The sequence below is a fragment of the Eubalaena glacialis genome, chromosome 11 (assembly GCF_028564815.1).
Source record: "Eubalaena glacialis isolate mEubGla1 chromosome 11, mEubGla1.1.hap2.+ XY, whole genome shotgun sequence".
In the NCBI taxonomy this organism is placed as follows: Eukaryota; Metazoa; Chordata; class Mammalia; order Artiodactyla; family Balaenidae; genus Eubalaena; species Eubalaena glacialis.
The window spans coordinates 95,422,892-95,440,515 of record NC_083726.1 but is presented as its reverse complement, the minus strand read 5'-3'; the positions used below and the strand labels follow the sequence as shown (position 1 = coordinate 95,440,515).

The window sequence follows — 17,624 nt, the reverse complement described above, 5'->3', positions numbered from 1 at the left end:
TATATCTCAATAATAAACAATTGGGCCATTCCATCACATACGCCAATGGTGATTCCCAAGATAGATCCTTTGGGAAAATGATAACAAATCTTTCTATCGAAAGTTTTTTCTGATGGGCCAATCAGTGTGAAATAGTTCCTCTCCACTTTCTCTAGTATAAAACAAATTCAGCTTCACATTTGATTTCAACAGATTTTAATTCAATAATAAGCAATTATTTTAGAAGGAAGCACATGAGAAAAATACTTGAATATATGAAAACCTTAAAGAGGTGGTATGCCCTAATTACTTGTAGAATTATTTGCTTTGCTGAACACAACACAAGAATTATAGTGGAAATCAATGCTCTGGTTTACCTCTTTTTAAGAGTGTCTATTTTTATCAGAATATTTCCTTTTCTAAAAGCAGTCACCGTCTTTAAGCAATGAAGACAGGCTAGCTGTACCCAAGCGCTTTCAATTGTGGTCAGAGGGAGCACACATCCTCTAATGACCTCAGGAAAGATTATCAAAGGTGTACTGTGAATGAAGATGTTTACTCAGCAGTGAGCTAGCACACATATTTAGGCGTTTTATTTTTAACAGCCAAAAAGAGTGTCAGAAGCCTCATTCCCTGGTCGAATGATAAGCATCCTGCCCTAAGCGTGGATGAGCACACAGCACATCATCTCAAATGTAGCATGAGTGACGGCTGTAAGTATGACAGCTGACACCTTCACTAAACCATTATTCTTGGAAACAAGGCAATCTATACACTCAGAGAGGAAGACTTTGCTAGCTGGGTGTTTACATCTATATTTGCCACCTGGGGAGAATAATAGCCTTATTTCAGAACAAGTTGTATAAGTAGAGATACATCTTAAATTTTACAATGGAGTGGCCAATGCTTTTGTTTCTTTCAGTCATTTGTTTTCTGAGTATCTTAATGTAAAATGACTCTTGAAAGGCTTTTGCAAATTATCTTCTTAAACTGTACCCATCCTCTGGGCTAAAGAGTTGTTGCAATTGCTTCAGAAATGGAAGTCTTGATTTATATTTCACAGGTGCTGTATTTTTGAAGGCGCTGCAGCACAGTGGGACCTACATCCACTTGTCTTCGTTCCCCTGATAAGTAGCAAAGCATCCTGGGGGAGAGGCAGGCTCAGGCTCTCACTGAGAAGCCAGAGTTCAGGTTCCTTGTGAGAGCCATTCACCCTGTCACCAACACGATGCCTTACTTAAACTTCCCAGACAAAAATAGATATTCACTTGAGCTGGAAAAGCAGGGGGATGGAGAAGTATAGAGCTACAAGTTTAAATATTTCAGATCTGTCTGTGAAAATGACTCCCTGTCTGTAGGTAACCTTGGCCAGGTTAATTCACTTAAGCTGCAAAGAGTTGATCCACCTTTCCTGTCAATCAAATGAACAACTACTTTTTAAAATAATGATGAACACAAAGACAATGCAGCAAATTAACTTGAAGCGGATATGACATCAGGTTGCACCACCACTGATGATATTCGGATAGGAAACAAAATACTGGATTAAAAGCACGTTTGCCTTTTTTAAAAACAAGTGGTAAATTTTGAAACATATAGACAATTTTAATCAATAATGCTTTATTATATCAATTAGCTTTTTCTAGGATGTAGCTATTAAATTAAACCCCACAGTTGGACAATTACCTTTTCTTCATTACTCTCCAATTGTTTCATAGGGATTGCTATCTTCCTTAGATTATAAACTAGATTATAAACTCCTCAAAGGCAGCAATATGTCTTTTTTGTTCACGATTTAGGGTTAATCACAAGATCTCTGTGCTACCCATGAGCTCAACATGAATAGAGAGATGGGGAAGGATTCCACTCTACCCTCCAAGTGCAATAAGGGAATAAAATGTGCTCTTGTGCCACCATCTCCCTAATTACTCTATTCCTTATCGCTTATTGTGGCACAGCTGGATTAACTAAAAGTTTAATGGGGATTTGGGGACAATGGAGAAGGTGAGGATATTTTGTACCCTTGTCTCACCTTATGGGTGTCGGCCTCGGTGCTTCGGCACCAACTCATTTGGGCTACTGCTCCTAGCTCTGAGATCTGACTGCAGGAAGTTTTACCTTCCCTGGAGTTTAAATTTCTACTCCTTTGTTTGAATAAAATTGAAGTATCTCTGCACAGTGATTCTTGGTACAGCCATCTATTCTGTAATTATAATACCACTAATAATTACTATTTACTGAGCATGTATTGAATAATTAGTTCTTTAAGTAGATTATCTAATTAAATCTACTCAAAAACGCTGTGTGGCAGCTATTATTAGTCCCAAGATAGAGATAAGGAAATCGAAGCCCAGAGATCTTACCTAACTTCATATATCTGCTAAGTGAAGGAGGAAGTATTTGAAACTGGGTCCGTCTGACTACAAAATAAGGCATCTCTATGTTTGTCAGATTGTACGGCTACTGAATAAACTCTGCACAGTGAGGTAGGGGAATCAATGGAGCAGTCATTTGTTCCAGGGACAGCTAAAATACCACTATAAAAAATTTTGCCCATATATACAGGGAGAAAAAAGGCTCATAGCAACACTCCATGTAATAACCAAAAAAAAGAAAAGAAAAAGAAAAAGCATAAAAGAGAAGCAACCCAAAGATCAACCATAAACAAATAAGTAGATTATGGTATAGCCATGGGATAGAATATTATATAACAGTGAAAATAGTGAAATACAACTACGTGTAACAATGTGAATGAATCTCAGGGATTAAAGATTAAACAAAAAAGCTATTGCAGAAAAATACATGGCATGAGATTCCACTTATAAAGCTCTTTGACATGCAAGACTAAACAATACAACAAGGGAATAGGAACACAAAATTCAGGTCAGGACAGGGATGGGCTGTTAAGACAGAAGTGGAAAGATGAGATCTTAGAAGGACTCTCATAAGATAGCAAAGTTAAATAAAGTGTTCTTCTTAAACTTGGTAGTGGGGGTCCAGGGAACACTGCATAGTTATACTTTAAATTTTTTTGTGTTTTTTTTAAATTATAGCAAAATATATATAATACAAAATTGACTATTTTAACAATGTTTAAAATGTACAGTTCAGTGGCATTAAGCATATTCACATTGTTATGGAATCGTTATCACTAGATAACATGAATTATTCTTTTTGTCTAGTAACATTAGATTAAAAGAGTTTGTAGCAATAGCTGGTGATACTTATATAACCTTCATATCTTTGGTAAATTCTGAACAACTCATGATTGTAAGAAAATGTCTCTCATTTTGTAGTGAGAAATCTGGCTTTTGTTGCTGAGAAAAGTACATTGAGTTAGTCTGGGGGTAATTAATATAATACGTGGAGAAAGGTTAAGATGTTTGATCTGAAATAAATAAAAAGCAGCAACATATTTTCAATGGGATCTGAAGGTTCAAGGATACCTTGAGTTTAAGGAGTTCTATCTACTACATGTTGGGTTGATTGTAAAGCAAATTTTAAGTCAGATAGTTTTTATTATTGCATTAATTAAATTCCATCTCTCTTTCTAATTATTATATAGCCCAGTAGTTTTAAAAAAAATTATGACAGCTGCATCTGTACACTTTGCAAATACGCAGCATAGTTAGAAATGGCAAGTAACTGTTTTATAATGTTTTCCATAATGCCAACTGTCCATGGGTTATGTGAAGAGCAAGCATAAATAGCAGGTAGGAAGCCCAATGGAGTTATATCCTATCTTCCATCAGCTCACACTTTTGAGCACTATTGATCTCAGGTTTTTCTCCAATGCTGGCATTTCAGACCCAAGTTTAGCAATTTCTTGCTGCAGTTGTTCATTTGTTCCCTGTGCCTGCTGCAGCATGACTTGATCATTGTTTAAATGCATTTGTAATTTCAGAAACTGAGGGAAGAAAAAAAAATGGGAGTGGGGCTGTTTTAGGCAATAATGCTCTGTTTTATAATAAAAGAAGCCATTGAAAGCTGATTATGTAACAAATCCATCAAGGCTGCAAAAGTACACCAGAGAATGAAGCATGATGGGAATTTTTAAGTCAGATATAATTTCTTTTCTGCCTGCAGGAGTTCTTTGTTAAAAAGCAATATATTAACTCATTAAAAAAATCTGGCAAGACTTCAAAAAAAGTAGCTTAATCTGCTACATTTTATGACATTTTATGGCCAATTCATGTTTTAACAAGTTCATTCACTTAATCATTACAATAGATTATCTGATACATTTCTCTTTTATAAACTAGATTTTTCCTCATGAAGTATAGCTTGTTTAGATTTTTTAAAAGCTCAGTTTCTTTATAGGATAATTCCATAAATATGCACAATGTACAATTTTGTGTTACACATTTTTATAAAGGGTCTGGTCAACAATGCACCATGAATAATAATGATGATACACTTTGCTGGTTCTTCTTCTTTAGGATTTTAATTAAAAGTAAGCACATGGCGGGCTTCCCTGGTGGCGCAGTGGTTGAGAATCTGCCTGCCAATGCAGGGGACATGGGTTCGAGCCCTGGTCTGGGAAGATCCCACATGCCGCGGAGCAACTAGGCCCGTGAGCCACAACTACTGAGCCTGCGTGTCCGGAGCCTGTGCTCCGCAACAAGAGAGGCCGCGATAGTGAGAGGCCCGCGCACCGCGATGAAGAGTGGCCCCCGCTCGCCACAACTAGAGAACGCCCTCGCACAGAAACAAAGACCCAACACAGCCATAAATAAATAAATAAATAAATAAATAACTTAAAAAAAAAAAAAAAAAGTAAGCACATGGCACTTAGAAGGCAGCATACAGATGATTTGTAAGGAATGACATGGCAAAGTAAACTAAAATTGTAAGTAACTGTTTCATCGTCCAAATACCTGAGTTTCACTGAATTCTGAGAGGCAGCAGGGTCCAGTGGAATCCCTTGGATGATATAGCCAGATTTCTGTTTTCTCAGTTGTCAACTGTAAATGAAAATGTCATCAACTAACTTTATTGCAGAAAGAAATGAAACACCAGGTGGACAATCTAAACCTAATTATAATTTGTTGGGCGCATTCATTTAAGCACTTTCTGGAAATTCATATGTAGGGAATACACATAGACCCAATTTGATAATGCTGCACACAGTGCTGATTCATTAAATTTCTATAAATCTCTGAAATAGTTTCTTTTAAAAAGTAACTTGTGTATATGGGTGCCTATGTAATACACAGACATATATGCATTACAATAAACTTTATGCGTATATATGTCTCTCCTCCACCCCGCCCCACCCCACCCATGCTCTAGGTACCTTCTCGGTCAGTGAGATCTAGCCAACACACTGTACTGTACACATATTCCTGGCTAAAGAGCATTAGTTCACCATTTTGCAAAGGTCCTCTGCCAAAGAGTACTCTACCTCATTTTCCTGAGTTGAGTGGGTTCTAAAACATGTATTGTTTACTACGCTATGGCTGTTCTTTCTACTATTTATTGTGTGTTATGGTGAACAGTTTTGACCCATAACATCTGACAAAAGCCAAAAAGTATGCAAGCAATATTTACACCTAAAAAAGGTGGTAAGGAGATAAGCAGACCACAATGTGTCTTCAAGAAAATGACTTAGGAATCATAGAATAAATATCATGAAGCACTTACTTATATTTGAAAGTCCTTTGACCTTCATAAACATCATAAACATCACTGCAAGCTGGAGGACTGACCAGCAAAGAGAGACTGTCCATGTTGACTGTCTGGAGAGCATCTCCTTAAGGCTGTCCTCCAATGAACCCACATAGAAATGATCCTACCATTTTTGGGAATACATCCTCTGAATTAAACCAGGTATGCCATATCCAAAAGTTTCTGGAGACATGGTCTCTTTCAGAAAGTAATTTAAAAGATACAGCTTTTTGATGGGACAAAGGGTGTTAAAGAAACTGGCTGAATCACATGAGATGCATCACCAAGTGAAGAGATGGACCACATCTGGTGAAAGTACAAGAGTAAAAAGGGTGAAAGTATGTCAAGAGAGAGAAAACAAATGATAAGCTGATATAAGTTTAAATCTCATGCCTAACCTGGCACACTTAAGGCAAAACAGAAGTCACTCTGGCAGAAGACAGTGGGTATCAGTGCATAAAGGTTAAGCTTGCTCAACCAACAGTGCCTGGCACATTTTTACATATATAGTAAGTGGTTAGTGAATGAATCTACAAAGAGCCTACATGACCCAAGTAAAATTAGCTTCTAACCAGAGAGGTCAATCTTGTTTTCCAGATAGTAGGCAAAATGTTACAAAAATTGCACCAGCAGGAAGAATCCACAGCAAGTAAACACTTTACCTCTTTTTGATATTAAAAAATAAAGATAACTCTAAACTATATAATTAATCAGAAGACAAGGAGATTTCTTACAGCTACTTACTCAGGGTAAAACTTTATGAAAAACCATAAAGAGTCTTTTTTATGTCTTTCTTTCCAAATTCTTAAACCTCCCAATTCATCCCACCACCACCCACCCCACCCCACCCCAGCTTTCCTCCCTTAGTGTCCATACGTTTGTTCTCTATGTCCGTGTCTCTATTTCTGCCTTGCAAACTGGTTCATATGTACCATTTCTATAGATTCCACATATATGCGTTAATATATGATATCTGTTTTTCTCTTTCTGACTTACTTCACTCTGTATAACAGTCTCTAGGTCCATCCACATCTCTACAAATGAGCAAACTTCATTCCTTTTTATGGCTGAGTAGTATTCCATTGTATATATGTACCACATCTTCTTTATGCATTCATCTCTCGATGGGCATTGAGGTTGCTTCCATGCCATGGCTATTGTAAATAGTGCTGCAATGAACATTGGGGTGTAAGTGTCATTTTGAATTATGGTTTTCTCAGGGTATATGCCAGTAGTGGGATTGCTGAGTCATATGGTAGTTCTATTTTTAGTTTTTTAAGGAACCTCCATACTGTTCTCCATAGTGGCTGTATCAATTTACATTCCTACCAACAGTGCAAGAGGGTTCCCTTTTCTCCACACCTCTCCATCATCTGATGTTTGTAGATTTTCTGATGATGCCCATTCTAACTGGTGTGAGGTGATACCTCATTGTAGTTTTGATCTGCGTTTCTCTAATGATTATGATGTTGAGCATATGTTCATGTGCCTCTTGGCCATCTGTATGTCTTCTTTGGAGAAATGTCTATTTAGGTCTTGTGCCCATCTTTTGATTGGGTTGTTTGTTTTTTTAATATTGAGCTGCATGAGCTGTTTATATATTTTGGAGATTAATCCTTTGTCCGTTGATTTGTTTGCAAATATTTTCTCCTACTCCAGCATTGTCTTTTCCTCTTGTTTATAGTTTCCTTTGCTGTGCAAATGCTTTTAAGTTTCATTAGGTCCCATTTGTTTATTTTTGTTTTTATTTCCATTACTCTAGGAGGTGGGTCAAAGAATATCTTGCTGTGATTTATGTCAAAGAGTGTTCTTCCTATGTTTTCCTCTAAGAGTTTTATAGTGTCTGATCTTACATCTAGGTCTTTAACCCATTTTGAGTTTATTTTTGTGTATGGTGTTAGGGAGTGTTCTAATTTCATTCTTTTACATGTAGCTGTCCAATTTCCCCAGCACCACTTATTGAAGAGACTGTCTTTTCTCCATTGTATATCCTTGCCTCCTTTGTAATAGATAAGGAGACCATAGGTGTGTGGGTTTATCTCTGGGCTTTCTATCCTATTCCATTGATCTATATTTCTGTTTTTGTGCCAGTACCATACTGTCTTGATTACTGTAGCTTTGTAGTAGAGTCTGAAGTCAGGGAGTCTGATTCTTCCAGCTCTGTTATTTTCCCTCAAGACTGCTTTGGCTGTTCGGGGCCTTTTGTGTCTCCATACAAATTTCAGGATTTTTTGTTCTAGTTCTGTAAAAAATGCCATTGGTAATTTGATAGGGATTGCACTGAATCTGTAGATTGCTTTGGGTAGTATAGTCATTTTCACAATATTGATTCTTCCAATCCAAGAACATGGTATATCTCACAATCTGTGTCATCTTTGATTTCTTTCATCAGTGCCTTATAGTTTTCTGAGTACATGTTTTTTACCTACTTAGGTAGGTTTATTCCTAGGTATTTTCTTCTTTTTGTTGCAATGGTGAATGGGATTGTTTCCTTAATTTCTTTTTCTGATATTTTGTTGTTCGGGCATAGGAATGCAAGAGATTTCTGGGCATTAATCTTGTAGCCTGCAACTTTACCAAATTCATTGATTAGCTCTAGTAGTTTTCTGGTGGCATCTTTAGGCTTCTCTATGTATAGTATCATGTCATCTGCAAACAGTGACAGTTTTACTTCTTCTTTTCCAATTTGTATTCCTTTTATTTCTTTTTCTTCTGTGAGTGCTGTGGCTATGACTTCCAAAACTATGTTGAATAATAGTGGTGAGAGTGGACATCCTTGTCTTGTTCCTGATCTTAGAGGAAATGCTTTCAGTTTTTCACCATTGAGAATGATGTTTGCTGTGGGTTTGTCGAATATGGCCTTTATTATGTTGAGGTAGGTTCCCTCTATGCCCACTCACTGGAGAGGTTTTATCATAAATGGCTGTTGAATTTTGTCAAAAGCTTTTTCTGCATCTATTGAGATGATCATATGGTTTTTGTTCTTCCGTTTGTCAATACTGTGTATCACACTGATTGAATTGCATATATTGAAGAATCCTTGCATACCTGGGATAAATCCCACTTGATCATGGTGTATGATCCTTTTACTGTGTTGTTGGATTCTATTTGCATTTTGTTGAGGTTTTTGCATCTATATTCATCAGTGATATTGGTCTGTAATTTTCTTTTTTTATAGTATTTTGTCTGTTTTTGGTATCAAGGTGATGTTGGCCTCATAGAATGAGTTTGGGAGTGTTCCTACCTCTGCAAGTTTTTGGAAGAGATTGAGAAGGATAGGTGTTAGCTCTTCTCTAAATGTTTGATAGAATTCACCTGTGAAGCCATCTGGTCCTGGACTTTTGTTTGTTGGAAGAATTTTAATCACAGTTTCAATTCATTACGTGTGATTGGTCTGTTCATATTTTCTATTTCTTCCTGGTTCAGTGTTGGAAGCTTATACCTTTCTAAGAATTTGTCCATTTCTTCCAGGTTGTCCACTTTATTGGCTAGAGTTGCTTGTAGTAGTCTCTTAGGATGCTCTGTATTTCTGCAGTGTCTGTTGTAACTTCTCCTTTTTCATTTCTAATTATATTGATTTGAGTCCTTTCCCTCTTTTTCTTGCTGAGTCTGGCTAAAGGTTTATCAATTTTGTTTATGTTCTCCAAGAACCAGCTTTTAGTTTTATTGATCTTTGTTATTGTTTTCTTTGTTTCTATTTCATTTATTTCTGCTCTGACCTTTATGATTTCTTTCCTTCTGCTAACTGTGTGTTTTGTTTGTTCTTCTTTCTCTAGTTCCTTTAGGTGTAAGGTTAGATTGTTTATTTGAGATTTTTCTTGTTTCTTGAGGTAGGCTTGTATTGCTATAAACTTCCCTCTTAGAACTGCTTTTGCTGCATCCCATAGGTTTTGGATCATTGTGTTTTCACTGTCATTTGTCTCTAGGTATTTTTTGCTTTCCTCTTTGATTTCTTCAGTGACTTCTTGGTTATTTAGTAACGTATTGCTTAGCCTCCAGGTGTTTGTGCTTTTACATTTTTTCCCCTGTAATTGATTTCTAATCTCACAGCGTTGTGGTCAGAAAACATTCTTGATATGATTTCAATTTTCTTAAATTTACCAAGTCTTGATTTGTGACCTAAGATGTGATCTATCCTGGAGAATGTTCCGTGTGCACTTGAGAAGAAAGTGTAGTCTGCTGTTTTCAGATGGTATGTCCTATAAATGTCAATTAAATCTATCTGGTCTATTGTGTCAATTAAAGCTTGTGTTTCCTTATTAATTTTCTGTTTGGATGATCTGTCCATTGGTGTAAGTGAGGTGTTAAAGTCCCCCGCTATTACTGTGTTACTGTCAATTTCCTCTTTTACATCTGTTAGCATTTGCCTTATGTATTGAGGTGCTCCTATGTTGGGTGCATATATATTTATAATTGTTACATCTTCTTCTTGGATTAATCCCTTGATCATTATGAAGTGTCCTTCTTTGTCTCTTGTAACATTCTTTATTTTAAAGTATTTTATCTGATATGAGTATTGCTACTCCAGCTTTCTTTTGATTTCCATTTGCATGGAATATCTTTTTCCATCCCCTCACTTTCAGTCTGTATGTGTCCCTAGGTCTGAAGGGGGTCTCTTGTAGGCAGCATATATATGGGTCTTGTTTTTGTATCCATTCAGCGAGCCGGTGTCTTTTGGTTGGAGCATTTAATCCATTCACGTTTAAGGTAATTATAGATATGTATGTTCCTATTACAATTTTCTTAGTTGTTTTGGGTTTGTTTTTGTAGGTCCTTTTCTTCTCTTGTGTTTCCCACTTAGAGGAGTTCCTTTAGCATTTGTTGTAGAGCTGGTTTGGTGGTGCTGAATTCTCTTAGCTTTTGCTTGTCTGTAAAGCTTTTGATTTCCCTGTCGAATCTGAATGAGATCCTTGCCGGGTAGAGTCATCTTGGTTGCAGGTTCTTTCCTTTCATCACTTTAAATATATCATGCCACTCCCTTCTGGCTTGTAGAGTTTCTGCTGAGAAATCAGCTGTTAACCTTATGGGGATTCCCTTGTATATTGTTTTTTTTCCCTTGTTGCTTTTAATAATTTTTCTTTGTCTTTAATTTTTGTCAGTTGGATGACTATGTGTCTCGGCGTGTTTCTCCTTGGGTTTATCCTGCCTGGGACTCTCTGCGCTTCCTGGACTTGGGTGGCTATTTCCTTTCCCATGTTAGGGAAGTTTTCGACTGTAATCTCTTCAAATATTTTCTCGGGTCCTTTCTCTCTCTCTTCTCCTTCTGGGACCCCTATAATGCGAATGTTGCTGCGTTTAATGTTGTCCCAGTGGTTCCTGGGCTGTCTTCATTTCTTTTCATTCTTTTTTCTTTATTCTGTTCGTGGCAGTGATTTCCACCATTCTGTCTTCCAGGTCACTTATCCATTCTTCTACCTCAGTTATTCTGCTATTGATTCCTTGTAGTGTATTTTTCATTTCAATTATTATATTGTTCATCTCTGCTTGTTTGCTCTTTAATTCTTCTAGGTGTTTGTTCTTTAATTCTTCTAGGTCTTTGTTAAACATTTCTTGCACCTTCTTGATCTTTGCCTCCATTCTTTTTCTGAGGTCCTGGATCTTCTTTACTATCATTATTCTGAATTCTTTTTCTGGAAGGTTGCCTATCTCCACTTCATTTAGTTGTTTTTCTGGGGTTTTATCTTGTTCCTTCATCTGATACATAGTCCTCTGCCTTTTCATTTTGTCTTTCTTTCTGTGAATGTGGTTTTCGTTCCACAGGCTGCAGGATTGTAGTTCTTCTTGTTTCTGCTGTCTGCCCTCTGGTGGATAAGGCTATCTAAGAGGCTTGTGCAAGCTTCCTGATGGGAGGGACTGGTGGCAGGTAGAGCTGGGTGTTGCTCTGGTAGGCAGAGCTCAGTAAAACTTTAATCCCCTTGCCCGCTGATGGATGGGGCTGAGTTCCCTCCCTGTTGGTTGTTTGGCCTGAGACAACCCAACACTGGAGCCTACAGGTTCTTTGGTGGGGCTAATGGCAGACTCCCAGAGGGTTTACACCAAGGAGTCCTTCCCAGAACTTCTGCTGCCAGTGTCCTTGTCTCCGTGGTGAGCCACAACCTCCTGCCGCCTCTGCAGGAGACCATCCAACACTAGCAGGTAGGTCTGGTTCAGTCTCCTTTGGGGTCACTGCTCCTTCCCCCTGGGTCCTGATGTGCACACTACTTTGTGTGTGCCCTCCAAGGGTGGAGTCTCCATTTCCCCCAGTCCTGTCGAAGTCCTGCAATCAAATCCCGCTTGCTTTCAAAGTCTGATTCTCTGGGAATTCTTCCTCCTGTTGCCAGCCCCCCAGGTTGGGAAGCCTGATGTGGGGCTCAGAATCTTCACTCCAGTGGGTGGACTCCTGTGGTATAATTGTTCTCCAGTTTGTGAGTCACCCACCCACTGGTTATGGGATTTGATTTTACTGTGATTCTGCCCTTCCTACCATCTCATTGCAGCTTCTCCTTTGTCTTTGGATGTGGGGTATCTTTTTTGGTGAGTTCCAGTGTCTTCCTGTCGATGACTGTTCAGCAGTTAGTTGTGATTCTGGTGCTCTCGCAAGAGGGAGTGAGCGCACGTCCTTCTACTCTGCCATCTTGAACCAATCTCCTTAATTTTCACACTTTCTACAAAAATTTTCCCCTTCTCATTTCTACATCTCCCAGGTTGGGGGGGAAAATATGTGAACTCTTCCACACTCCTCTTCCCTACCCTCATCTTTCCTACCCACACATATGTTTAGTGGGAAAGAAAAGTTTTCAAAAATATATAAGAAAATCCTGGGAATTCCCTGGTGGTCCAGCGATTAGGATTCCACACTCTCACTGTCAAGGGCCTGGGTTCGATCCCTGGTCAGGGAACTAAGATCCTGCAAGCCTCATGGCACAACCAAAAAAAAAAAAAAGAAAAGAGAAAGAAAAGAAAAGAGAAAATTCTTTTGGTGGCAAATAAGACAGAGTGTTTAACCTCTATCAATCATTCTTCCTGCTCCTACTGAATCTTCAGAGGCATGAGGGCTGAGGTTGTGGAAGAAGAGGCAGAGGAAGTGGGAAGGACCCAGGAGAAGTGACGCATTCATTCTTTAAGCAGTGACCAGGCTCACTGACCAAGCTAGAGTTACCACAGTCAGTAAGATGCAGCCCCACTGTGATGCAACTTTCATTCTAAAGGTAGAAAAGCTAACAAATAAACAAATAATAATAAAATAATTATAAAATTGGAAATGTTATGAAAGAAACAAGGGCTGAAAGATAATAATGGCTGTTGTGCATTGGGGGTGGACACCCACTTTAGGTAGAATACTCAAGGCTAAATGAGGATTTGGCCACGTAGGAAGATGGGGAAGCACTTCCTGGGGAAAATAACCAGCACAATTGGTGCTGAGCTGGAAAGAGTGTGAGGGGCAGAAACCCCAGTGACTGGTTCTGCAAAGATTGCTCTGGTTGACTTACAGAGAACAGACTGCAGGTGGCCAAAAGCAAAAGCAGAGGGCCTGTTGCAGGAGTCTTGGTAAGAGAAGTGGGCTGCTGGACTAAGACGGGGCAGAGGAGATGGACAAAAGTGAAGAGATGAGGCTTGACAAAGGAGTGGGTGTCGGGATGCAAGAAAAGGGGAGAATCAACAGTGACTCTTGGGTTCCAACCTTGAACATCTGGGTGGCCACTGGTGGCATGCACTGACATGGGTTAAAACCAGAAACTGGGAACAGATTTGAGGGAAGGATAGAGTGACTGAAATCAAAAATTCCTTGTAATGCACTTTTTGTGGATTTACTCTGTCAGAATTGGCAATAAGCAGAAATCCACCTACAAATAACCTCATTGCTGATCCTGTTTGAGCTGTGAAATATCTGCTTATAAAATGAAGGGATTACAAAACTAAATACTGTAATTATTCCTCTCAACCTGGTATAACAATAACCATGTGAGAACCGTAATGAGTCTCACTTAATGCACAGCACATTCTGAGCTTCTCAGAGGAAAGTACTGAATATGTGTGGAAGGCTCATTAATTTAGTATCCAGGAATGTGTTGTTAGATGCAGTAGTGTTAAAAATAAGAGTAGAGGTCTAAACATAGTAGCATAGTTTCCTCTGCACAAATACTATCTGTAACAGATTAACAAGTGACCTTGTTCCTGTTCATGGATCCTGGCCTAGTTTAAGAGTCTGTGAGCCTTGAAGCAAGTAATTTCAGAAATCTCACAATCTGGAAAAGTATCATTGCCTTATTTGAAGTAAAGTCCATTGTATTTAGGAATGAGATTCTTCCCCTTTTCTTTGACTTCTGTGCTGTTAGAGTTGAGGAGACTCCCAGAGTTTACACATGGATTTACTTAGTTCAAGTTCTCGACTAGAGGACAAATGATTTATTGTACAAGATTATTCATAGAAGGCTAAACATGGCTCTTCCTGCCATATCAGTTGTTCCATTGCATTAATATTTCAATGTTTTACATGAATTCATGTATGGAGTAATAGTTATTACCCAAATTTCATTGTCCCCTGATGCATCCATCAGCAAATCTTCAGAGGTCTGAAGTGATGCGATATATAGCCCGTTCCTGAATGTCTCTAGAGAAAAGAGACTTCCCAGTTGGATCAATTCAAAAACATTAAGAGTCTGTGTACCATGTATCAGAAACTGTGCTAGGGGCCAACGATACAGAGTTTGTGTTGCATCATGTCTCTATAAACTGTCTCAAACTCCCACTTCTATTTTTTTATATCAGCTAATATTTATTGAGCGCTTAGTGTGTTCCAGTAAGTATTTTACGTAGTTTCAAGGAATAACTCAAAGACAGTTATTTTGCATACAAATGTTCTCACATAGGAATAAGATGACCAGCTTGTGCCAGTTTGTCTGGGACTGCCTCTGGTTTTTTTTTAATTGAAATGAAATTCATATAACATAAAATTAATCATTTAGAGTATACAATTCAGTGACACTTAATACATTCACAATGTTTTGCTATCACAATCCCTATCTAGTTTGAAAACATTTTCATCGCCCCAAAAGAAACTCCCTCACCCATTAAGTAGTCGCTCTCTATTCTCACATCCCCCAGTTGCTGGCAACCACCAACCTGTCTTCTGTTTCTATGGATTTACCTACTCCTGACATTTCACATAAATGAAATCATGGCATAATGTTTTAGAGGTTCAATATTGTAGCAGGTATCCTTTCAATGGCCAAATAATACTGTGTTTTGCGTATATCCTAAATTTGTTTATTTGTTGTCAGTGGATGGACATTGGGTGGTTTCCACATTTTAGCTGCTGTAAATAGTGCTTCTATGGACATCGTGTACAAGTATTTGAGTACCTGTTTTCAGTTCTTTGGGATATATACCCAGGAGTGTAATTGCTAGATCACATGATAATTCTGCATTTAACTTTTTGAAGAACCACCAAACTGTTTTCCACAGTGGGTATACCCATTTTACATTGCCACCAGCAATGTACAAGCGTTTCAATTCTCCACATCCTCGCCAAGATTTGTTATTCTCAGTTTTTACGGGTTTTAGGGGTTTTTGTCTGTTTGTTTTTAAATAGTAGTAGTCCTACTGCATGTAAAGTGGTATCTCCGTGGTTTTGAGTTTCATTTCCCTAATGCCTAATGATGTTAAGCATCTTTTCAGGTGTTTATTGGCCATTTGTCTATCTTCTTTGGAGAAATGTCTATTCAAGTGCTTTGTACATGTTTTAATTGGTTTGTCTTTTTGTTATTAAGTTATAGGAATTGTTCCTATATTCTCAATACTACACCCTTATCAGATATATGATTTGCAAATAATTTCTCCCATTGTGTAGGATGTCTCATCACTTTCTTGATAACATCCTTTGATGATCAAAAGTTCTAAATACTGGTGAAGTACAATTTATCTGTTTCTCCTTTTGCTGATTTTGGTATCATATCTAAGAATGCTTTTCAAATCCAAAGTCACAAAGATTTAGGCCTATGTTTTCTTCTAAGAGTTTTATAGTTCTTACTATATTAGGTGGTTGTTTCATTTTACATTAATTTTTGTATATGGTGTGAGGTAGTGGTACAGTTTCATTCTTTTGCATGTGGATATCCAGTTATCCCAAACCCATTTGTTGAACAGACTATTCTTTTCCCACTGGATTGTCTTGGCACCCTTGTCAAAAATCAGTTGACCATATATATATAACAATGTAGGTTATTACACATTATATAAATAATTGCAATATAGTATGATAAATGCTAAATATGGAAATTTACAATAACTATTCTCTTTTTCCCTAAGATCTCACAAATTATAATTGGGAAATTTCTGATATAATAGAAAGACTGAGAGAAAATTTAAGAGAACTTTTAACCCAAATCCCTGTATCCTTATTTTTCTCTGTTTCTGGAAGCTGCCACAAAATTTCTTGGTACTGAGTCAAGTTTGACTGCAACTATATGAGAAGGCCTGAGCCAGGTCCATCAGCTAAGCCTCTCCTGGGTTCCTGCACCTCCGAAACTGTGTAAGATTATAGATGTTTGTTGTTGCAAGTGACAAAGTTTTGGGATTGTTATGCAGCAACATACAACAGTACAGATGGTAAATAAATATTCAAACACATTATTAAAAATAAGCACCCTTTCCATAGGTGATCCCGTGTGTAGAAGAAAGACAGTGGTTGGCCTTGGGCTCAGGAACCTGGGTTCTAGTTGAGCCCCATCACTTGTTCTGTGAAATGGGAATAATAATGTTTGTCTCCTTGGCCAGAACTGCATCACTTGTCCACAGCTAAAGCAACTATGACTCTTCCCTTTCAGCTCAGGTTGGGGCTGTTCATGAAGTGTGTGACTGAATAGAGGAAAGTTGAAACATACACCGCATCAGGGTCTACTTGGAGAAAGGCTAAATGTTTTCGGAGTAAGCGACAGAAACCATCTCCTGCCATCACATAGTAACACAATGACCTTGAACAAATAGCCTCTCCAAACTTCCCGGAACAGAAACAGCTGAAGACCTGAGTACTTACATTGGGATAAGTAAATAAAGGAAACGAATAAATATAAAAACTAAATTTAAAAAGTGTTATATGCCAAAGAAGATATGGAAATATAGTTTTGATGTAGCTTCCAAAAGTATCCTGTATCTGTCATATATAATTTAGACGAGAAGCTTTGGCCATCCCTTTTGTAATCATCTATGGCAACAGTAGGAATGAACTATGATATAAATGTGATGAAAAAAAAAAAAATGTGATGGTAGGTACTACATACGAGATTGATAGTATCCAAACCATCTTCCAATCAGTAAAAATAAATAATATTTTTCAGAAGTTGAAAAGTTGTAATTTAGAAGCTTAATTAGGATCCTTTTGATTCCTATTAAATGAATAATATGATACCAATAGAGAATGATTTCCTTATGCCAAGAAATAGACACAAATGAAAATGAAAGGGTGATAAAATCTTACTTTCTTCACAAACAGTGAAACAGCAGAGGAAAGTTTCCTACAGACAGGAAATTGAAACTGAAAGCACACTATAGGAGAGTTTTATCAAACACTTAAAATCTTCAGTTTCTATAGATTCCCAAGTTTGCTGCATAAGTTACTTGGGACCCATATTTTTTAAATAGCATTTTTTCTGTACTACAAACGATTTTCCATCAATCTTTTTTCCAAAGCTAGTGAAAAGTTACTAGATTTCACTGTCCCTTTGTATGACCTGCATTCTACAATATGGAAAGAAAACAGCAATAACAATTAACACTTTATGGGCTTTATATATAGTAGTGGAAAATAGATCATCAAGATAGTATTATTTTACAACTTCTCTTAGATATTTGATAGCTCCCCACAGGCAGTGCACAACGGAAGCAAGAGTTTGTTTTAACCTTTTATAGTAGCTTCTCCCCTGGATCCTAGTTTGGACATTCAAATTAGTGTTTCACACCTGAAGTCATATAAAATGTGGGGTGAGGAGCTGTGGGGGAAG

The 17,624-nt window shown here is 37.7% G+C and overlaps 1 protein-coding gene across 9 annotated transcripts in view; it reads right to left on the bottom strand.

The window, feature by feature from the left end:
• Nucleotides 1-17,624, bottom strand: part of LMNTD1 (lamin tail domain containing 1) — a 416,942-nt gene that overhangs the window by 275,961 nt on the left and 123,357 nt on the right. For all 9 annotated transcript variants that reach the window (XR_009702527.1, XR_009702525.1, XR_009702526.1 and 6 more), the window contains exon 4: nucleotides 4,857-4,943. The gene's annotated coding sequence lies outside the window, so the exon portion shown is untranslated. The remainder of the gene's footprint in view (nucleotides 1-4,856; nucleotides 4,944-17,624) is intronic.